The sequence below is a fragment of the Thalassophryne amazonica genome, chromosome 9 (genome assembly GCF_902500255.1).
Source record: "Thalassophryne amazonica chromosome 9, fThaAma1.1, whole genome shotgun sequence".
Classification (NCBI taxonomy): domain Eukaryota; kingdom Metazoa; phylum Chordata; class Actinopteri; order Batrachoidiformes; family Batrachoididae; genus Thalassophryne; species Thalassophryne amazonica.
The window spans coordinates 4,931,333-4,955,875 of NC_047111.1; the positions used below are offsets into that span (position 1 = coordinate 4,931,333).

A 24,543-nucleotide genomic window follows, 5' to 3' on the forward strand; every position below is an offset into this window, starting at 1 on the left:
AACCTACCATCAGTGTATCTGCTGCCTCCATAGGAGCAGATCTAAGCAGCACCTGGTGCCTTGATGGATTGAGGGGGCTACTGGCTATTAATTACCGAAAGTCGACACACAGAACAGGCAGACTCTTGCAACGAGACCCTGGGATGGCAGATACACGGCAAGACGAATGCTTCTCTGTCACACGGCAACATGACCTGCCTCAGGACTCCTTTACACACAAGTACTTTCAAGTATGCTTTTCAAATTGTGGCCCACATCTCAATCACATTCTGTGGATGTTACACGGCTTCGGGGGATATTTTCTGACTAATGCAGAATGGTTGTGCAGTAGCACGATAAAAGTTGACATTTTCCTCTTCTAATTTAATGCTTCCTTTGTAAACAACCTTGGCTTTTACGCAAGAACTTGAACTGGCTGCAAACACGCTACACATAATGGTCAGCTTTATCATTTACTTGAAAACTCGACACCCGCACACAAATGGGGGAAATGGCAGGAGATTTGCCAATAATTCATTGCTGAAAGATGTCTGACAAAAGGGCCTCTAAAAACCTGACAGCTTTTGTTTTCTGTGGCATGTTCCACGTCAGTCTTCGGCACATGCAGCTCCTGAAAAGGCAGCGTCACACAAGAGGCCTGACCCTGTCTTAACCCCATACAGGTGGCACAGCACTAACACAGGAAGCAGGAGAGCTTTTTAATAGAACAAAGGGCAAGAACGTTTTCATCACCAAGTGACCTGCACACAAAGCCAGAATACCAGCATGCAGGCCGAGTCACGCTCTGACAAATAGAACAAAATGAGTAGTTACATACTTAAATATTTTATCCACTGGCAAATTTCTTGGAGTTGGGGTGCTAATGGACAGATAACCTCACATTTCCAGGGAGTTCTGTGGTGAGCAGAAGGATTTTCCTGGTTTATAGGCAAATACTGTATTTACTCTAATAAATGCTCCCTCTCTAATAAAAACACCCCCTTGATTTTTTTCATCACATTGCATGTAGTGAAATTGTGAATTCCTGAGAGAACAGAGTAAAATGATATAAAATAGTCCTATCTCATCAACAAAATCTCATCAAGTCTGTTCTGGTTTCCATGTTGCTTATGCAGCCCAGTAACTCGTATTTCAGACCCTTCCCTGTCACGCGAACGCCTGGCATTCCCCCCACCAGGAAGCCATTTTGCTGTTTTGGCCAGGGTTGCAAACTTGTTCCTACACCACTCCAGGGCACGTTTCCTATCAACTAGGAAAATCCGAGCAACTTTTAGCTTGAATGTTGCCGAGTAAAAACACTTGCGCAGAGCCATTTTATGCAATTGTTTAGCAGCTACTGCAGAAAAATATTAATTTCAAGTCTGCGCTGCTTCTCTTACATGCAGTACGCATGTACCGTAAGGCTGTATTGTGTACAGCTTGCATGCAAGCACCCATACGCCATGGGTTAAAGCAATAAATTTTCATCTGACTGAAATTTTTTTCCTGGCAAAAATCAATGCCAGCAATTCCCTAAAATGTGGCATAGTTTGTACAGTATACAAATCTATTCTAAATAGCCTCTAAGGAGAGACAGACAAAGCATAAGAAGAATGCAAATCTTGAACATAAAGGTACATAAAAGGGTGGTGGGGTGTAGTTCTGATTCTGGGGGATCTGGGGGTGCCCCCCAGAACATTTTTTAAAGATCAGGTGAAATTCTGTGTATTCTGGTGAATTTTAATTGGTATAAAGTCCTCTGAAACAAATAAAACTCTCTTCAATCTGTGAAGTAAAAACACAGTATTGATTATGGGGATCTGGGGGTGCCCCCCAGAACATTTTTTAAAAGAGCAAGTCAAATTTTGTATATTCTGGTGAATATTAATGAGTATGAAGCCCTCTGAAACAAAGAAAACTCACTTCAAACTGTCAATTAAAAATTCTTTGTCTTCTGTAGTATTCTGATCTGTTCTAATCCGGTGAATGCACCAAATGGGTGCTGTGTCGCTGGTTGTACAGTCAATAAAATGCAAAATTAGGGCCTAAAGCAACTGACAATGTTGTTCTGCTGTGCACAAAGTAACACCGTCACTAGTTTTGAAAACGAATGCGCACTGAGAAACAAAACTGGCTCATTCACATTTTATCGGTAAAATGCTCTCACTCGTAAAACAAACTAGGGCTGCAACTAACGATTATTTTAGTAATCGATTAATCATTTTTTTGTTTGTTTGTTTTTTACTTACATGTGAGTTTTGCCATTATTTCTTGAAGTGAGTTATTAAAAGGCCTTCATCAACGTTTGAGCTTGTAACAAAGTTATGATGTTATATTCTCATCAAAAACATACCTGGAGTAGTGTTTTGTTTTATTTTACACATACATACATCACTGACACACCACAAAGAGATTTCCATCAGGTGTCACCAGATTATGAGCATTTTTAGATGCCTACAGCAACTATCTCAACCACTGACAACATATTACAGCAAGAGTCCACAAAACTATTTTAAAGGCCTGACTAAAGTGTAATATGTCATCTTTAATAAGTTATTTTCATGAAAAAGACACAAATGTGCAGTTTACTGCATTTTATTTATTTTTTTCTTGTGTAAAAACACAGCTTAGATGTGGTTTGGCCGAAACAAATTGTCATTAAACTTAAATAAAACAGGAAAACCATACACCCTTTGGCCTTCAGCCTCACGGTGTGTGGTTTTCTTCAGGGTGTATAAAGCCATATTCATTGGTGAACAACTTGATAACTGATATTATCTTTTAAAATAATGCGTGAATTCTGAAGGTTTGAGCATTAATAGACACATGAGCCAAAAGGCATTATTATTAGTAATATTAAGAGTAAGGTTTAGAGATCAGGTGGATAATGTTGAACTATGAACTGTGACTGTAGCCAACAACGCAAAGCAGCAACTGCATCTCTTCACATTTCAGTAAGCGCAGCCAGCTGAAGACAGCAAATACACCAGAGAGAAGGAAACATAAACAACATAAGCTAGTCTGAGAGCTGCACCAATGTTTACCGTCTCACTAAGTGCATTTCAACCCCGCTGCTTTCACAGTAGTGCCAGGGTTTCAACATGCAGCACAGAGGGGCTGCTGATGCCACAGGTCTGTGTGCACAGGGTTCAGTCACAGGCTGTAGAGACTGTTTGGACAATGTAGGTGTCAGATGTAATGCCTGTCTGGAATAATGAATCAGTTCAGCTCCTACAAGACACCTTCTACAGTTAAGGTTCAATGAAAATCAAACCTCAACTGTTTTTCCTGTGCAGCTGTTATAAATATCAGAGGAATTTCTCATTTGTATGAGCTGGTACATTGCCACAGAGGAAAAAGGTCGGCATTTGCTTCAAACAGACCCTGAATGGCACACCAGAGATTAGCCGGTGAAGGTCACAGTCTTAGCCTATCCTTTCAGCCGCTTTTCACAACACAACCCCGGACCCTTTGGAACAACAGGAAGAATGTCATCTAGTTACTTTTCAAGGCACGGAGATACCATTCAGTGTGGCCAACAATGGCTGCTGCAGACTGGACCTGAGGGTTAGGAGGTTATAAAGGGCCCATTCTAAGACCCGCTCACGGTCCCGGACACTGCACGCACCCAGAACAACACACCCACACAGCGAGGCCTGGAGAATACACCAAGAAGTGCACTGAATGCTCACCTCAGCATCCATCCATCCCCATCGTGGAGCATTCTCCATGACCTTTGACTGCTCCATCAGGCCTCCTGTTTGACATGTGCTACTGTCATTCTAAAAATAACTATTGAAATGTCAAAATTTCATAGTGTATGCTGTCTAAGCTATGAAGTAAATTTTAAAAATTTATTCTATTTGATAATTTGCTGCAACCAGGGCTGTGAAATGAAAATTATAAAATCCGAGGAAAATTCGCAGGGGGTCTGGGAGGCGCAGCTCTCCAGCAGCCGGGGTCTAGGGCCTTGTGGGGCCCCAGAAACCAAATTAGATTTTCATTTACTGATACTTTTTCAACATCTCCTGGAAGAACAAATCTCAAAATTAGTGCATATTTAAATGATCCTAGATTCAACCTTTCATTTGACCTGTCAATGATCACGTTGAAATAACATAATACGACGTGGAAGTAGGACATGGAATGATTTTCCTTTTAACTGTAAACCAAATTATGCATTAACTCAGAACAATTAAACTACATGAAATTCATGAAGACTGAAAGACTGTTAAACCATGTCAAAAACCACAGCTAAAGCTTGTAGAATATTTTAAAAATCAGGGTAAATATCAATAACATAGCTTATAGTAAAAAAGCCACACATTCTTGTGTAAATTCCTGTAAATCCACTCAAAGCCAGTGTCTTTTTTCCCATGAAAAAGTCTACATGAATAAAAACTAATTTACATTGTTGTGTAAATTCATGTAGCCTAAATTCATTCAATGCCACAATGTCTTTTTTTTTTTCAGTGAAAGAAAGTCTAGATTAATGAAAGAAAAAAAAGGCACATAATCTTTTCTGAAATCCTGTTTGAACAGCACAATGTTTATTTTCCAGAGAGAGAGAAAAAATTCTTACCAGTTCTCTTTTCCCGTTTATCTTTCAGGTGTGTTCATGAAGCCAGCAACAATTCCACGGATTCTTGTCCTTATCAGACTTTTTCAAACCGTCTTTCTCGCCATCTTCACTCTGTCTGATGTCGCTCCGTGACACAGACATGCTGCAAAATTCTTCTTTTAAAACTTGAAAGTTCTAAAAGTGTGCGATGTCCACATGCTACGTTTATCTAAGCTTCGCAAAGGAGCCACACAGTGTCACCGCAGCAACCAACCAGTCCCGCTTTACGACAACTGTTGTAACAGCCAGGCTTTCAGTGGCATTTTTCTTCCGCGAATCTCCACGAATCCAAGGAAACTGATATGTATCTGTAACACACAGATCAGTGTCCGCGGACTTATAAAACTTGCATGATGCCGTAAAAAAAGAACGCTTTGCGATAAGCATTTTAAAAACTCAGTAACGATCACGATTAAAGAGTACAACACTAACACCCCCGCCCATGATGAAATCCGCGGAATCCCGTGGATCCGCAGAGTTTTCACAGCCCTGTGCAACAACCGTTTCTTCAATAATAATGATGTCCGCCAATCTGGATCCAGATCACCTCCAAAACTCAGTGGAGTCTTCCATCCCTTAATATCTGTCTGTGGTGCAAATATGGTGAAAATCTGTGAAGTACTTTTGATGTAATCCTTCAGAGCCTATATAAAGTGTAACTTGATCCAGAATCTGGATCGGGATCACCTCCAAAATTTAATGGAGTCTTCCGTGCAAAATCTGTGCAGTAGTTCTGACATAATCCTGCTAACAGACAGACAAATTAACCCTTTACCTACTGAGGCTATAAATGGACGATTGGTTATAATTTTTTATTATAGCAATAAAATTAAGAAATAATGTTCTATGTTTGTGTGCTTTGGTACCCTTTTCCAAGAGTACCTGAATTTCAATTATATTACACCTGATTAACTATTTCTACACATTATTTGTAAGTTTTAGCATTTAAAATGAGAAAAAATACAAAAACGAACTTGATTTTTTTTTTCAGTTTTTTAGTGAAAAATGATTATGTAAAGGAAGTTTGGATTTCACATTTTTAACAGGAAGCTCTAAGTGTTTACAATCAAAATGATTAATTTTGTGTGTCTAGAACTCAGAAACAGTGCAGAAACAGTGCAAAAGTAAACATTTTACAAGGCAAAAATATGCAAAAAGTTACCAATTTTAAAGTGCAGAACCAAACAATATGAATAACAACAAACAAAGTGCAAAACTATATATAAAATATCATTTATTATCTGTATTATTAAAATGTGCAATAAATCACTCATTTGATCACTCATTTTGTGCAAAATTATACAATATGAATAAAACAATAAAGTGTCAAACTATATACAAATATATAACCAAGAATCAAAATTAGATCTAAACTACATCGGTCCATTGTCAGTGTGGTACTGTTTGTAACAGTTTCTGTCTGGCTGAAGACAGAGACCAATTTTACAAAGTTTGCACATCCAGCAGGTTGACCTCTTGCAAACCTTGCAAGAACGCCGCCCCTTTGTGGCTCGCTGGCAAGTTGGGTTTCCACTGCTTGTTGGCACCGGGCAGTGGCTTGTGGCTGATGGAGCCATCACACCCACACAAACATGCACACACACCTTCACAAATGACACTAACACCCTGACTTTTCCTCAAAAATTACTGCATTTATGTTTGCTGTCAGACTCTGTACTTTTCTGTCACTTTTGCGCTCTTTTTCATACTTTTCCCTCGTTTCAAAAGTCACCGAATGCACTTTACCGTAATATATGCAACATATAGCATACTGTTGGAAAGTACAGGTTGTTGGCTTGCTGTCAGTGTTGAAATTTTTCAGATTGAAGGTTTACATGAGAATTTACGGTAATGAGAATCAGCGGCGCACGAGTGTGAAACTTCTGTGTTTTTCCTCTGCGTTATGACGTCACAGGCTTACGTTTACCGTAATACACCATATATCATTGGAAAGCCCTTGGTGTTAGCTTAACAATGCACTTTGAATCATTCAGATTGGACAAACTATGGCGGAGTTACACTAAAACATACACATATGGACAATATGGCGTGGGCGCCATCGCCGTAGATAAAGGGTTAATAAGTAAATAAACACTGATGATTTTATTACGTCCTTGGAGAACGTAATAATAAAATTTAAAAGAACAAATAACGTACTAGTGCACATATCCTGTGCCGATTGTAGCCTTTAAATATGAAATTAATAATCTGCAATTAATACACTTTCATGAATCATACAAGAGTCGCCACTGTTCTTTTACAAAACACAGACGTTACAAAGGTTAGAAGCACTGCAGAAAAACAGTCTAAGTTTACTGTCAGTAACGCTTTAACGCTAGTTTTACGTTCCTGTTTTGTTGCATATTTATCCCGTATTTAGCCATGTAGCGGGCATCACGGTTTTCCCTGCGCCTGCTAGCTTAACTTGCTAGCTAACGCTCAGGTAAAGGTGAGCGCCACATCCAGCAGGTGGAAGACATCTCTATGGGATATTACATAGGAATAACACATTCTTTTTTTTTTTTTTTTCGCTGTGCTGGACTAACATTTTTGCTGTACCAGCACAGATAACATATTTTTTCCTGCAGCTACACCAAGTATATATATATATATATATATATATATATATATATAAACATAAAACAGTGGAGTGCTATTCCATTTACAACATGAAGCTGTGTGCAGGTTATGTCACAGATAACCAGTCATACGGAGGGCTACAGCTAACATTGTTCATTATTGGCTAATCTGTCAATTGTTTCAAAGAATCTTCTTGAGTTAAAGGTGATGCCTTCAAATGTCTTCTGTATGACCTGAAGTAACCCCAAGACATTCAGTTTGCAATGACATTATAATGAAAAACATCAGCAAATTCCCAGACACGATGGTCTGGAACCAAAAGTGTTTGGCGTTCTCTCCTGTTTTATTAACTGGTTGTCAAAAATGATGATGGCCTGTTTTTAATTAACTGGTCAACTGACTCATCCTTTTAGCACTAACTAATTAACATTTGTCCCAAAAACTCTCAGCCAGTAATGAAATTCTTTATCAATTTAGTCTCTAATGAAGCCTCTGAAATATTAAAAATAAAGCTTAATTAGCTGAGAGCCTTTCCTTCTCCTCCCCCCACCCCCCCCCCCCTCTAATCCTCTGGTAGCTTATTCTTATCTCATGTCTGTGCCAAATATGACACTCCGCGCTCTCTCACATCCACCTGATATCTCCTACACCTTTACCGCTGCACTGTTGTGGCTTTTTTTATTTTTTTGACCCGACAGACCGGGTCAGACTCTCTGGTAAAGACTAATGATGCCTTGATGTACAGTTGGCAAGGATGTTGGAAAAATGCAGCAGTAACTGTGGACATGCCAAAGGCACGTATTAATCAATCAATTCAATCAATTTTTTTATATAGCACCAAATCACAACAAACAGTTGCCCCAAGGCGCTTTATATTGTAAGGCAAGGCCATACAATAATTATGTAAAACCCCAACAGTCCAAACGACCCCCTGTGAGCAAGCACTTGGCTACAGTGGGAAGGAAAAACTCCCTTTTAACAGGAAGAAACCTCCAGCAGAACCAGGCTCAGGGAGGGGCAGTCTTCTGCTGGGACTGGTTGGGGCTGAGGGAGAGAACCAGGAAAAAGACATGCTGTGGAGGGGAGCAGAGATCGATCACTAATGATTAAATGCAGAGTGGTGCATACAGAGCAAAAAGAGAAACAGTGCATCATGGGAACCCCCCAGCAGTCTACGTCTATAGCAGCATAACTAAGGGATGGTTAGGATGACTTAAAAATGATATGCGACTTGTCAAGCAAGTTCAATCAATCAATCAACTTTTTTCTTGTATAGCGCCAAATCACAACAAACAGTTGCCCCAAGGCGCTCCACATTGCAAGGCAAGGCCATACAATAATTATGAAACACAGTCTACGTCTAAAGCAACATAACCAAGGGATGGTCCAGGGTCACCCGATCCAGCCCTAACTATAAGCCTTAGCGAAAAGGAAAGTTTTAAGCCTAATCTTAAAAGTAGAGAGGGTATCTGTCTCCCTGATCTGAATTGGGAGCTGGTTCCACAGGAGAGGAGCCTGAAAGCTGAAGGCTCTGCCTCCCATTCTACTCTTACAAACCCTAGGAACTACAAGTAAGCCCGCAGTCTGAGAGCGAAGCGCTCTAATGGGGTAATATGGTACTACGAGGTCCCTAAGATAAGATGGGACCTGATTATTCAAAACCTTATAAGTAAGAAGAAGAATTTTAAATTCTATTCTAGAATTAACAGGAAGCCAATGAAGGGAGGCCAACACGGGTGAGATATGCTCTCTCCTGCTAGTCCCCGTCAGTACTCTAGCTGCAGCATTCTGAACCAACTGAAGGCTTTTTAGGGAACTTTTAGGACAACCTGATAATAATGAATTACAATAGTCCAGCCTAGAGGAAACAAATGCATGAATTAGTTTTTTCAGCATCACTCTGAGACAAGACCTTTCTGATTTTAGAGATATTGCGTAAATGCAAAAAGGCAGTCCTACATATTTGTTTAATATGCGCTTTGAATGACATATCCTGATCAAAAATAACTCCAAGATTTCTCACAGTATTACTAGAGATCAGGGAAATGCCATCCAGAGTAACGATCTGGTTTAGACACCATGCTTCTAAGATTTGTGGGGCCAAGTACAATAACTTCAGTTTTATCTGAGTTTAAAAGCAGGAAATTAGAGGTCATCCATGTCTTTATGTCTGTAAGACAATCCTGCAGTTTAGCTAATTGGTGCGTATCCTCTGGCTTCATGGATAGATAAAGCTGGGTATCATCTGCGTAACAATGAAAATTTAAGCAATACCGTCTAATAATACTGCCCAAGGGAAGCATGTATAAAGTGAATAAAATTGGTCCTAGCACAGAACCTTGTGGAACTCCATAATTAACTTTAGTCTGTGAAGAAGATTCCCCATTTACATGAACAAACTGTAATCTATTAGACAAATATGATTCAACCACCGCAGCGCAATGCCTTTAATACCTATGACATGCTCTAATCTCTGTAATAAAATTTTATGGTCAACAGTATCAAAAGCAGCACTGAGGTCCAACAGAACAAGCACAGAGATAAGTCCACTGTCCGAAGCCATAAGAAGATCATTTGTAACCTTCACTAATGCTGTTTCTGTACTATGATGAATTCTAAAACCTGACTGAAACTCTTCAAATAGACCATTCCTCTGCAGGTGATCAGTTAGCTGTTTTACAACTACCCTCTCAAGAATCTTTGAGAGAAAAGGAAGGTTGGAGATTGGCCTATAATTAGCTAAGATAGCTGGGTCAAGTGATGGCTTTTTAAGTAATGGTTTAATTACTGCCACCTTAAAGGCCTGTGGTACATAACCAACTAACAAAGATAGATTGATCATATTTAAGATTGAAGCATTAAATAATGGTAGGACTTCCTTGAGCAGCCTGGCAGGAATGGGGTCTAATAAGCATGTTGATGGTTTGGATGAGTAACTAATGAAAATAACTCAGACAGAACAATCGGAGAGAAAGAGTCTAACCAAATACCGGCATCACTGAAAGCAGCCAAAGATAACGATACATCTTGGGATGGTTATGAGTAATTTTTTCTCTAATAGTCAAAATTTTGTTAGCAAAGAAAGTCATGAAGTCATTACTAGTTAAAGTTAATGGAATACTCAGCTCAATAGAGCTCTGACTCTTTGTCAGCCTGGCTACAGTGCTGAAAAGAAACCTGGGGTTGTTCTTATTTTCTTCAATTAGTGATGAGTAGAAAGATGTCCTAGCTTCACGAAGGGCTTTCTTATAGAGCAACAAACTCTTTTTCCAGGCTAAGTGAAGATCTTCTAAATTAGTGAGACGCCATTTCCTCTCCAACTTACAGGTTATCTGCTTTAAGCTACGAGTTTGTGAGTTATACCACGGAGTCAGACACTTCTGATTTAAAGCTCTCTTTTTCAGAGGAGCTACAGCATCCAAAGTTGTCTTCAATGAGGATGTAAAACTATTGACAAGATACTCTACTCCCTTACAGAGTTTAGGTAGCTACTCTGCTCTGTGTTGGTATATGACATTAGAGAACATAAAGAAGGAATCATATCCTTATACCTAGTTACAGCGCTTTCTGAAAGACTTCTAGTGTAATGAAACTTATTCCCCACTGCAGGGTAGTCCATCAGGGTAAATGTAAATGTTATTAAAAAATGATCAGACAAAGGGAGTTTTCAGGGAATACTGTTAAGTCTTCTATTTCCATACCATAAGTCAGAACAAGATCTAAAATATGATTAAAGTGGTGGGTGGACTCATTTACTTTTTGAGCAAAGCCGATAGAGTCTAATAATAGATTAAATGCAGTGTTGAGGCTGTCATTCTCAGCATCTGTGTGGATGTTAAAATCGCCCACTATAATTATCTTATCTGAGCTAAGCACTAAGTCAGACAAAAGGTCTGAAAATTCACAGAGAAACTCACAGTAACGACCAGGTGGACGATAGATAATAACAAATAAAACTGGTTTTTGGGACTTCCAATTAGGATGGACAAGACTAAGAGACAAGCTTTCAAATGAATTAAAGCTCTGTCTAGGTTTTTGATTAATTAATAAGCTGGAATGGAAGATTGCTGCTAATCCTCCGCCCCGGCCCGTGCTACGAGCATTCTGACAGTTAGTGTGACTCGGGGGTGTTGACTCATTTAAACTAACATATTCATCCTGCTGTAACCAGGTTTCTGTTAGGCAGAATAAATCAATACACTGATCAATTATTATATCATTTACCAACAGGGACTTAGAAGAAAGAGACCTAATGTTTAATAGACCACATTTAACTGTTTTAGTCTGTGGTGCAATTGAAGGTGCTATATTATTTTTTCTTTTTGAATTTTTATGCTTAAATAGATTTTTGCTGGTTATTGGTGGTCTGGGAGCAGGCACCGTCTCTACGGGGATGGGGTAATGAGGGGATGGCAGGGGGAGAGAAGCTGCAGAGAGGTGTATAAGATTGTGGTGGAGGGTGGACTTTTTTCTGGTTCCGGAGCACAGCGGTGTTCTGCTGTATCTGTTAGCTGTTTGAACTGAGCTGTTTGAGTTCTTTGAATTAACAGTCTTTTTCAAGACTTTTTTACTTTTTTTTACTTTTTCACCGTGCTCCACGCCTAAAGAAGACCTCTAACGGTCGAAGCATCGCGACGGAGCTCTTTTAATCAGCTAACCTTCATCAGCGTTGGCAAGCTAACTAGCTTGCTAACGCTTTCGTTTTTATTTTTATTTTATTTTTTAGCACTGTTGTCGTGCTGCTCCACAGCCTGCCTAGTGGATTTTATTTTATTTTAGCACTGTTGTCGTGCGTTGCCTGTGCTGCTCCACAGCCTGTCCAGTGGATTTTTATTTTATTTTTTAGCACTGTTGTCGTGCGTTACCTGTGCTGCTCCACAGCCTGTTCAGTGGATTTTTATTTTATTTTTGGCGCTGTTGTCGTGCGTTGCCTGTGCTGCTCCACAGCCTGTTCAGTGGATTTTTATTTTATTTTTTAGCACTGTTGTCGTGCGTTGCCTGTGCTGCTCCACAGCCTGTCCAGTGGATTTTTATTTTATTTTTTAGCACTGTTGTCGTGCGTTACCTGTGCTGCTCCACAGCCTGTCCCAGTGGATTTTTATTTTATTTTTTACCACTGTTGTCGTGCGTTACCTGTGCTGCTCCACAGCCTGTCCAGTGGATTTTTATTTATTTTTTACCACTGTTGTCGTGTGTTACCTGTGCTGCTCCACAGCCTGTCCAGTGGATTTTTATTTATTTTAGCACTGTTGTCGTGTGTTACCTGTGCTGCTCCACAGCCTGTTCAGTGGATTTTTATTTTATTTTTTAGCACTGTTGTCGTGTGTTACCTGTGCTGTTCCACAGCCTGTCCAGTGGATTTTTATTTTTTTTTTTACCACTGTTGTCGTGTGTTACCTGTGCTGCTCCACAGCCTGTTCAGTGGATTTTTGTTTGTTTTTTGGCACTGTTGTCGTGTGTTACCTGTGCTGCTCCACAGCCTGTCCAGTGGATTTTAATTTTATTTTAGCACTGTTGCGTGTGTTACCTGTGCTGCTCCACAGCCTGTTCAGTGGATTTTTATTTTATTTTTTAGCACTGTTGTCGTGCGTTACCTGTGCTGTTCCACAGCCTGTCCAGTGGATTTTTATTTTATTTTTTTACCACTGTTGTCGTGTGTTACCTGTGCTGCTCCACAGCCTGTCCAGTGGATTTTTATTTTTATTTTATTTTTTTGGGCGCTGTTGTCGTGCGTTACCTGTGCTGCTCCACAGCCTGTCCAGTGGATTTTTATTTAGCGCTGTTGTCGTGCGTTACCTGTGCTGCTCCACAGCCTGTCTAGTGGATTTTTATTTTGTTTTAGCACTGTTGTCGTGCGTTGCCTGTGCTGCTCCACAGCCTGTCCAGTGGATTTTTATTTTTATTTTATTTTATTTTTTAGCACTGTTGTTGTGCGTTACCTGTGCTGCTCCACAGCCTGTCCAGTGGATTTTTATTTTTATTTTATTTTATTTTTTAGCACTGTTGTTGTGCGTTACCTGTGCTGCTCCACAGCCTGTCTAGTGGATTTTATTTTTTTTTAGCACTGTTGTCGTGCGTTACCTGTGCTGCTCCACAGCCTGTCTAGTGGATTTTTATTTTGTTTTAGCACTGTTGTCGTGCGTTGCCTGTGCTGCTCCACAGCCTGTCCAGTGGATTTGATTTTTATTTTATTTTTTTTGGCACTGTTGTCGTGTGTTACCTGTGCTGCTCCACAGCCTGTCTAGTGGATTTTTATTTTATTTTTTACCACTGTTGTCGTGTGTTACCTGTGCTGCTCTACAGCCTGTCCAGTGGATTTTTATTTTATTATTTTATTTTATTTATTTTATTTTATTTTTTTAGCACTGTTGTCGTGCGTTACCTGTGCTGCTCCACAGCCTGTCCAGTGGATTTTTATTTTATTTTTTAGCACTGTTGTCGTGCGTTACCTGTGCTGCTCCACAGCCTGTCCAGTGGATTTTTATTTTATTTTTTACCACTGTTGTCGTGCGTTACCTGTGCTGCTCCACAGCCTGTCCAGTGGATTTTGATTTTTATTTTATTTTTTTGGGCGCTGTTGTCGTGCGTTACCTGTGCTGCTCCACAGCCTGTCCAGTGGATTTTTATTTAGCGCTGTTGTCGTGCGTTACCTGTGCTGCTCCACAGCCTGTCTAGTGGATTTTTATTTTGTTTTAGCACTGTTGTCGTGCGTTGCCTGTGCTGCTCCACAGCCTGTCCAGTGGATTTTTATTTTTATTTTATTTTATTTTTTAGCACTGTTGTTGTGCGTTACCTGTGCTGCTCCACAGCCTGTCCAGTGGATTTTTATTTTGTTTAGCACTGTTGTCGTGCGTTACCTGTGCTGCTCCACAGCCTGTCTAGTGGATTTTTATTTTGTTTTAGCACTGTTGTCGTGCGTTACCTGTGCTGCTCCACAGCCTGTCTAGTGGATTTTTATTTTGTTTTAGCACTGTTGTCGTGCGTTACCTGTGCTGCTCCACAGCCTGTCTAGTGGATTTTTATTTTGTTTTAGCACTGTTGTTGTGCGTTACCTGTGCTGCTCCACAGCCTGTCTAGTGGATTTTTATTTTGTTTTAGCACTGTTGTCGTGCGTTACCTGTGCTGCTCCACAGCCTGTCTAGTGGATTTCTATTTTGTTTTAGCACTGTTGTCGTGCGTTACCTGTGCTGCTCCACAGCCTGTCCAGTGGATTTTTATTTTTATTTTATTTTATTTTTTAGCACTGTTGTTGTGCGTTACCTGTGCTGCTCCACAGCCTGTCCAGTGGATTTTATTTTTATTTTATTTTTTAGCACTGTTGTTGTGCGTTACCTGTGCTGCTCCACAGCCTGTCCAGTGGATTTTTATTTTTATTTTATTTTTTAGCACTGTTGTTGTGCGTTACCTGTGCTGCTCCACAGCCTGTCTAGTGGATTTTTATTTTATTTTATTTTATTTTTTAGCACTGTTGTTGTGCGTTACCTGTGCTGCTCCACAGCCTGTCTAGTGGATTTCTATTTTGTTTTAGCACTGTTGTCGTGCGTTACCTGTGCTGCTCCACAGCCTGTCTAGTGGATTTTTATTTTGTTTTAGCACTGTTGTCGTGCGTTGCCTGTGCTGCTCCACAGCCTGTCCAGTGGATTTTTATTTTTATTTATTTTATTTTTTAGCACTGTTGTTGTGCGTTACCTGTGCTGCTCCACAGCCTGTCCAGTGGATTTTTATTTTTATTTTATTTTATTTTTTAGCACTGTTGTTGTGCGTTACCTGTGCTGCTCCACAGCCTGTCTAGTGGATTTTTTTTTATTTTAGCACTGTTGTCGTGCGTTACCTGTGCTGCTCCACAGCCTGTCTAGTGGATTTTTATTTTGTTTTAGGCACTGTTGTCGTGCGTTGCCTGTGCTGCTCCACAGCCTGTCTAGTGGATTTTTATTTTGTTTTAGCACTGTTGTCGTGCGTTGCCTGTGCTGCTCCACAGCCTGTCCAGTGGATTTTTATTTTTATTTTATTTTATTTTTAGCACTGTTGTTGTGCGTTACCTGTGCTGCTCCCACAGCCTGTCTAGTGGATTTTTATTTTATTTTAGCACTGTTGTCGTGCGTTACCTGTGCTGCTCCACAGCCTGTCTAGTGTCGGATTCCCTGTTTGGGAATCCGCTAGCTTAGCGTAGCTACTAGCTCTTAGCCGTTTTAGCATGGCGGCTTCTCCTGTCTCTCCCGTACTTTTCTGCTCTGGGTGTGAAATGTTTAGTTATTCCTCGGCCTCCTTTAGCAGTAACGGTACATGTAATAAGTGCAGCTTATTCGTAGCTTTGGAGGCCAGGGCTGGGCGAATTGGAGGCTCGGCTCCGCACCGTGGAAAATTCTACAGCTAGCCAGGCCCCTGTAGTCGGTGCGGACCAAGGTAGCTTAGCCGCCGTTAGTTCCCCCCTGGCAGACCCCGTGCAGTCGGGAAGGCAGGCTGACTGGGTGACTGTGAGGAGGAAGCGTAGCCCTAAACAGAAGCCCGTGTACACCGTCAACCCGTTCACATCTCTAACCGTTTTTCCCACTTGACGATACACTCGCCGAGGATCAAACTCTGGTTATTGGCGACTCTGTTTTGAGAAATGTGAAGTTAGCGACACCAGCAACCATTGTCAATTGTCTTCCGGGGGCCAGAGCAGGCGACATCGAAGGACATTTGAAATTGCTGGCTAAGGCTAAGCGTAAATTTGGTAAGATTGTAATTCACGTCGGCAGTAATGACACCCGGTTACGCCAATCGGAGGTCACTAAAATTAACATTGAATCGGTGTGTAACTTTGCAAAAACAATGTCGGACTCTGTTGTTTTCTCTGGGCCCCTCCCCAATCAGACCGGGAGTGACATGTTTAGCCGCATGTTCTCCTTGAATTGCTGGCTGTCTGAGTGGTGTCCAAAAATGAGGTGGGCTTCATTGATAATTGGCAAAGCTTCTGGGGAAAACCTGGTCTTGTTAGGAGAGACGGCATCCATCCCACTTTAGAGGGAGCAGCTCTCATTTCTAGAAATCTGGCCAATTTTTTGGGATCCTCCAAACTGTGACTGTCTAGCGTTGGGACCAGGAGGCAGAGCTGTGGTCTTATATAACAACTTATATAAGTTGTTACAGAAGACCTGCTTGGGGGAGGAGAATGTCAGCGGTGGGTCGGTGAGCCTTATCTCCTGCCATAAACAGATAAGAGTATCTACCCTGCTCTTCTGCTGGTCTTGTGAGATTGAGGTGGATAAACAGACCTGCCATCTCCAGTGTCTCCAACAACCCGGATCAAACAGAGATGCTGTCGTAGAACAGATCTTGTTCCTGTTGCAGCTGACTGTTGTGAAAGGCACCAAGAGGTGCCTTTTAAGCTGAACACACAACAGTTTTGGTCCTCTGGTTAAAGCCTTATGGTCTACCAGTTATGCAAACTGCCCAGCAAGAGCACACATTTCTGTCTTAATTAGACCTGCTGGCTAATATTTAAGAGGCAATATTTTAAAGTTCAGGCAGGTTTACATTAGGGTGTGTTTCAAGCCGACTCAGACTTCAACAAAACTTGGCTCAGAGACAGAACCTACCAAGAAACTAACTGTCCCAAAATGTCTAGACTGAAAACCAAATGGTGACCTTGCCAGGGGTCATCATATTTCAAGACAAAATACGTAAAAACTGATATTTCATTAAATCTCCCTCTTTCAAGTGGTGTAACATTCAGTGCCATCAAGTCCCCAAGCCAGTTTAACTATCAAAAGACTTATGGAGGCAAAATCTTTCATCTTATATACATATTAGGTTGAGGGTTCGATGGCACTGAATATAGGGGGTGTTCAAAGTCTTGCCTTTTTGCAAAACTGGCTGTATTTAAAGGCCCATAACCCTCTGCGCCATCAAGACCCCAACCAGATTTCAATGTTATCAACAAATATAGGGCCTACTCTATCAAATGCAACTGAAAAAAACATTGGGGTCTTGGTGGCGCTGGCCACGAGGGAGCGCCAAAGTAATTGACTTGTCCAATTTTGGGGAAATTTAGCACCACCTGGTGGCCCGCACCATCAGCCTTTTTTAACAAAATTTGCAGGAGTGGATAAACCAACATCTCCACTTTATATAACAGTTGGCAGAATTTTGGGGACTCCATTGAAAATGCTGTGGTTTGTACTCCAGAAGTAGAGAAATTATGTCATATGCGTCATATTGTATCCCTTTAGCACCTTCCCTCAAACGAGACTGCGCTGCCCTATAGCCACAATACACATTCTGTCTGTGAGAAAGAGACTTGTAATTCTTGTCCACTCAGCATCTTATGATAATTCAGTATGACTGACACATATTTATTTTAATTTCTTCTCATTCAGCTGGTACCTGTATAGCACATGCAAAAATAAATAAATAAATAAATAAAAAAACAAACTGCACTATTGTTTAAACAATAATAAATATTGTAATCAATCATTATTTACAACAGGTGTGGAGACTGACTGCACATGCACTGTTGGCCCACACATTACTGGAAAAGGCCCATTGTTTTTAAGTGGACCTTTGACCCATGGGTATGTTTACACAGGAACATCCCTGGACTCAGATGTGAAGTACCACCTACATTATGAGAGGATGTCAGCTATAAACGTGACACATTCCTCTGTGTATGATCCAAATGCAGGAGACTCAGTGTTGAGAACCCCATGAACTAGAAAAGGCTGAGGGCACCCCCACATTTTAAACTGGCTGCAGCAAATAGCAAACTTTGGAGCAGTGGGGATGGTGACGCAAGGTGGTTCCATGGTGAAGCACAGCACCAGCACATGGTCCTGGACTTGACCCTTACCTTTCTAGTCACAAGAGAAATTCTATTGAGAAAAAAAAAAAAGAATTCTAACTCATTTTGAAAACATAAATGCATTACTATTATCTAGTGCAGTAATTCCCAAAGTGTGGGTCATGACCCCAGTGGGCTATGCAGGTACTCCAAAGAGTTACTTACAAATCAAATAAATAATTTTTCAGTTTTGTAAAAAAAATAAAATAAAAAAGTTTTAAATTACACCAAAGCATTTATAAGTATTTTTTAAACACATAATCAGATCTAACACAATAAAGCCTTGAGATTTATTTTGCATGTTATTCCTGGTTTGTCTGCAGCACTACAGCATGTAGGATTTCATGTCATCTTGTGGTGAGACTGCATTATGCCATCACCACTTATGATTTTGGTTCCCTTCATGTTGTCACTTCTTTGGTGATAGGGATTCATGATCCCTTGCCTTCTCTTGTGATGATGTGTGATTCTCTATTTCCCCAAAAACAGGTCGCACTGTAAAATGTGTCTTTTGGGTTACTGTGTCAACATGGCGGCCTCCATGATGGGACTAGCTTAGATGTAGATATGAAAGTCTAATTATGATGACATCAATTTGCAGGTAATTGTACACTAATGATCAGATGTTATGAATGCTATATTCCATTTCTGCTAATAAACACCACTAAATCCTACACACTGTATCTTTAAGTTTGGGAAAACGTAACCAAGTGAAATGAAAGAACTTATCAGCATGACCTCAAAAAAAAGCATTAAATATGCAACGTGACTGCCCAAATGATTCACCTTGGTGTGTAAAGGTCTTTAGCCTGTCAGTTCTGGCTTTGTCCAGTGCCCACTCACAAAAATCTGCTCAGTGTCTGGAAACAGACTAATACAGCTGAGGAGAAACACAAAGGGCTCAGAGTTTCTCCAAGTGGTGGGTGGTTGTGTGGGTGAGTGTGGGCTGACAGCTGCACTGGTGACTAGAGGTCTAAAAGGTGGAGGTCAGCTGCCAGATTGTGGGTACCTGGAAAAATTCTGCCCTTTCTAACCAGGACATAAGGCAGCTTCATCGAGGAAATGGATAATACTGCATAAATGCCACCAATCTAGACTGACTGGGATGAGAAAAATATAATATGCTGGACACATAAACCTCAAAGACAACACCTGCAAGACATTTGACATGCCTGACCCCACTGGGATAATAAAACAGTGCACTGTGGTGCGCGCATGGTTACACATTTCTAACTGGAGTGTCACATCTACAATGCAACAGCACAAATGACTGGATTTGAATAAACCATAAAATGAAGCACCAGCCAAGTGGCTCCTTCCAGTGCACGAAATCACTGCATCAAAAACATGCTGCTTATCCAAACCCTTTTCAGTCAACAATCAGACTCTGGACGGTTACTAATCAATGTGTTTTAATGAGCCTCTATGTAAATCCAAACAGCGGCTGAGACATAAAAGCTGCTCACGTTTTCTTCATGGTTCAGTCTTTGTACCTTGTGATCTGTTATTCATACAGTTACTCTGATGTCGCTGAGAATAAAGCAGAGCTTGATGTTATTCTCTTATTACTGGTGTACAGTACATTCAACTGTCACACAAAGAACCCTCTGAACCATGAAGCGCCCTCGCCTCAACATAAGCTGCTGAGAAACATTTCCAAACCAGCCATAAGGAGAAAGTTTGATACACTAAGTTTAGCATCTTGAAAAATGTGTGGGTGCTACGCTACGCTACATTCATACTGTGCATTAAAGCTCTGTTTTCTTGTGTGAAAATCCTGTTCTGTTCCACTCCACCATGAGACTACCACGCACAGTTTCTCCAATCACACCCACGGAATCCTACAACTCCATCATTTGTTACATGCATCTTGGTGGCTTTCCTCACGAGTCTATTTCTTGCACAGTCATTCAATTATTAGTCCCTCCAAATTGGAGAACTGTCTACTCCAGGCAGATTTACAGTATAGTTCCACATTGTTTGTATTTCTTAACATTTGATGTAAATGAAGTCGGAGATACATTCATGGTATAAACCCCCTGACTTGTTTAAAGAAAGCTGGCTGTAAAAATGATGATTTAACTACAAGTCTGGTCTCTGAAATAAATAATCATTTATATAATAATATATATAATAACAGTTTCATTTCAACACCATTGGTGATGTACAGAAGCATAATTACAAAAAGTGTGTCACTGTCCAAATACCTATGGACAGGTTTGTATGCATCTGTGGTTGGCTTAAAATAAAATAATAATAATAATAATAATAAAATGCAAACCTGCTTTCCTAACAGTTTGCCTTCAACAAAGATTTTGTGTGAAGTGACAGGTCAAAGAAGCGGTACATAAACCATGAGCACAGGACAAGAACAACTAAGAAAAGCCATGCACTTGTGTAATTAACACCAGTGTTACTTGAAAAGTAATCTAATTACTGACTACTCCTTGAAAAAGTAACTTAATTACTTTAAAATTGAGTAAAACTGAGTTTTACCGAATTACTCAATTTTAAAAGCTGCTTGAAGCTTGAACCAATGAAGCAGTCCTCCGACCCACTGGCTTCGTTGGTTCTCTGCTTTTGCTGCTTTTCAGAAACAGCAAGTCCTCTTCTTAACCCCTCTCAAAAGCCATTTAAAGATGTCAATCGTGAGTCCCTTTTGTGCGGATTAAAGTCACTGAGACTCTTATCTTGTTGCAGGCAAGAAGGAGATCGTCTTCCGTTTCAGTTAAACAGCTCAAAAGCTATGCCGCTCTCTGCCGAGTCAAGTTAGAGTTTGTTGTCACCAACCGAACAGTCCCCCTAAAATTAGCCCACTTTTTGCAATGGTGCATGCATCACTTGCTGCGATTCACTGATTAAAACCTTGTTTCTGCTTCAAACTGCACTCCAGTCATCAGCTATCTCAGCGACAGATATCTGAAACTTTTTGTACAGCAATCATTTCCGCATAAATTCAGGCGTTATTTCATCATAAAAGACGGAGGGGAAGCGATCAGAGCACCGTGGCTACACAAGCTACTAGCTGATGCGTTCACTGCATGTCAGCCATTTTAAAGTGTCACAGAATTTCACCTTGTTTCTGCTTAATCTGACTTTATAATGATTTAAGAGGGTTTACCTTTATCATCTGGTGGTTAAATATCACTTAATCCATCTGATTGCTTTGGGTGAAGAGACTGTCTCAGGTGGCTAAGCTTCTGAAATACCGAATGCGCAGATTGCAAAAGTCAGAACCAATTTTTAGGGGCGGACCGTTCAGTCTGGAACACCAGCTGGAAATTAATTACTTCAAAGCAAATCGCCATTTTAAAATCAAATGACAACCTCTTTCCAAAACATTGCAATACAAACAATAACTACAATCGACCAAAACACTTTCCTCCCAAAATGAGACGTCCCTGTGTTCTTTATGAATTACATCCTGGCGTGCAGCACAGCCGGCTTGAGCTCAGCTCAGAGGCTATGGAGATTTGTGCCATTAATGTCTGAAAGGAAATGCTTTTGACAAAAACTACAGATTGTTTATTTCTATTTATGTCCAGAGATCAAGGATCCAGTGACCAATTTCATATTTATTTAGTTTAAGACTCAATAAAATGTTGTTGACATAGAAACCTGGTAAAGCCTACTTCACACAGAAAATTCACAAGAGGTATTGATAAGGAATCGGATTGATAAGCAGAATTGATAATGGCATGATATTGATAAAATCTTATCAATACCCGTCCCTACTAATTAATAGTAAGTTCCTTCCGCTGCTCCCTTGTTTGTACTCGGGTCGCCACAGCAAATCCAGGTGGATCTGCATGTTGAATTGGCACAGGTTTTACGCCCGGATGCCCTTCCTGATGGAACTCCACATTACATGGAGAAATGTGGCAGGGGTGGGATTTGAACCCGGAGCCTTCTGCACTGAAAACCAAGCGCATTAACCACTTGGCCACCACCCATGCTCGTCCCTACTAATAATCATTTGACTAATCATGAGTCAGACTTGGCTAAAACTCTTCCCATAACAGACAGTAATCTAAACCTCAAGCAAAAAATTACAAACTGGTTCCACTGTGATGCGAGTAGACATTTTCTCTGCTTCATATTTCTCTGCTTCATATCATTGAACATTAGATATTGCTGGATTTTAGATGTCAGACCAATTCAAAGGGGAAAAGCTTGCCTTTCAACCTGACATTAATCACCAGACTAACAGTATAAACAGTCGTTATACCCTCAGATCTTTTGTGCAGTGGCAGAGTCCCCGATCAGCAAAGGTTAAAAACATTTGTGTACAATGCGCACAAATCCTCCTCAGCACTTGTCAGTGTTCTTACCATGTGCACTGCAAACATAATTACTTCCATAGTCCACTCAGTGAAGCACACCGTTCGGTCCGTGTGCTTAATTCATCTCCATCAGGCTCCATGACATGAGCATACAGAAGCACAGCAAACAATCCAAACAGACAGTCTGTGGCAAACATTAACATTCCTCCGTGCAAAGATCAGGGAAAAAAACATCGATAAGATCCCATTAGTTAAGTGCCCCTTTAGGATACCCGAAATCTGATCAGAGATAGGTCTCTTCCTTCCAGGCAAGAAGCATAGGGGTTATGGCAAAGAGCTCCTCCTTTGAAAACTACTCCTCCTGCACTCCTCCCACTCCGTGACTGAGGTTGTGCTGCAGGATCAGGATGAGCCTGGTGATATCAACCTTTTGTTATCACCTTTAACACTTGCCTTTGCAGGTGGAGGCACTTTTGCAGTGCTATATATAAAACAATATTGCATATATGCAGGCATGCAAGGTACAGACATCACGCAAACACATGGTTTCTGGAGGAATAACATAACAACAACAATAACTAGAGCGCAGCGCTCATAGAGCACAAACCTCTGCCAACACCAGTTTCCAATTCCACAAATTTTTACCTTGGATAAAAATTTTTAAGGTCAAAGTCCTGTTAGAAGTGGCTTTCATAAGCTAAAATACCATACAAAATATATATATCAAAAGGGCTTTCAATGTTATAATCATCAAATATCTGCAAAAGCCGCAATACAGATCAGATGCAGATAAAACGTAGCCTGTTTACTGAGAACACAAGTTGCACCTCACTGTCACAAATGAGAGTGATTGAGGTGCTTTTGATTGAGATATACGAGGTCTGTCAATAAAGTAACGGTCTTTTATTTTTTCAAAAACTATATGGATTTCATATGTTTTTACCGTCACTAAAATTAACATTAAATCGGTGTGTAACTTTGCAAAAACAATGTCGGACTCTGTAGTTTTCTCTGGGCCCCTCCCCTTAACAGTATTCCCTGAAAACTCCCTTCTGTCTGATCATTTCTCCCTCAGCCCCAACCAGTCCCAGCAGAAGGACTGCCCCTCCCTGAGCCTGGTTCTGCTGGAGGTTTCTTCCTGTTAAAAGGGAGTTTTCCTTCCCATTGTCGCCAAGTGCTTGCTCACAGGGGGCGTTTTGACCGTTGGGGTTTTACATAATTATTGTGGCCTTGCCTTACAATATAAAGCGCCTTGGGGCAACTGTTTGTTGTGATTTGGCGCTATATAAAAAAAATTGATTGATTGATTGATTGATTTCTTAACATTTACATTTACTCTGATGGACTACCCAGCAGTGGGGAATAAGTTTCATTACACTAGAAGTCTTTCAGAAAGCGCTGTAACTAGGTTTAAGGATATGATTTCCTTCTTTATGTTCTCTAATGCCATATACCAACACAGTGCAGAGTAGCTACCTAAACTCTGTAAGGGAGATAGAGTATCTCGTCAATAGTTTTACATCCTCATTGAAGACAACTTTGGATGCTGTAGCTCCTCTGAAAAAGAGAGCTTTAAATCAGAAGTGTCTGACTCCGTGGTATAACTCACAAACTCGTAGCTTAAAGCAGATACCCGTAAGGTGGAGAGGAAATGGCGTCTCACTAATGTAGAAGATCTTCACTTAGCCTGGAAAAAGAGTCTGTTGCTCTATAAAAAAGCCCTCCGTAAAGCTAGGACATCTTTCTACTCATCACTAATTGAAGAAAAGAAGAACAACCCCAGGTTTCTTTTCAGCACTGTAGCCAGGCTGACAAAGAGTCAGAGCTCTATTGAGCTGAGTATTCCATTAACTTTAACTAGTAATGACTTCATGACTTTCTTTGCTAACAAAATTTTAACTATTAGAGAAATAATTACTCATAACCATCCCAAAGACGTATCGTTATCTTTGGCTGCTTTCAGTGATGCCGGTATTTGGTTAGACTCTTTCTCTCCGATTGTTCTGTCTGAGTTATTTTCATTAGTTACTTCATCCAAACCATCAACATGTTTATTAGACCCCATTCCTACCAGGCTGCTCAAGGAAGCCCTACCATTATTTAATGCTTCGATCTTAAATATGATCAATCTATCTTTGTTAGTTGGCTATGTACCACAGGCTTTTAAGGTGGCAGTAATTAAACCATTACTTAAAAAGCCATCACTTGACCCAGCTATCTTAGCTAATTATAGGCCCAATCTCCAACCTTCCTTTTCT

General features: G+C 40.5%; 1 protein-coding gene across 1 annotated transcript in view; it reads right to left on the reverse strand.

The window, feature by feature from the left end:
- fam222ba (family with sequence similarity 222 member Ba) overlaps nt 1–23,105 on the reverse strand; it is a 188,067-nt gene extending 164,962 nt beyond the window's left edge. Inside the window, exon 1 of the mRNA XM_034177517.1 lies at nt 22,334–23,105. The gene's annotated coding sequence lies outside the window, so the exon portion shown is untranslated. The remainder of the gene's footprint in view (nt 1–22,333) is intronic.
- Nucleotides 23,106–24,543: the final 1,438 nt, after the last annotated feature.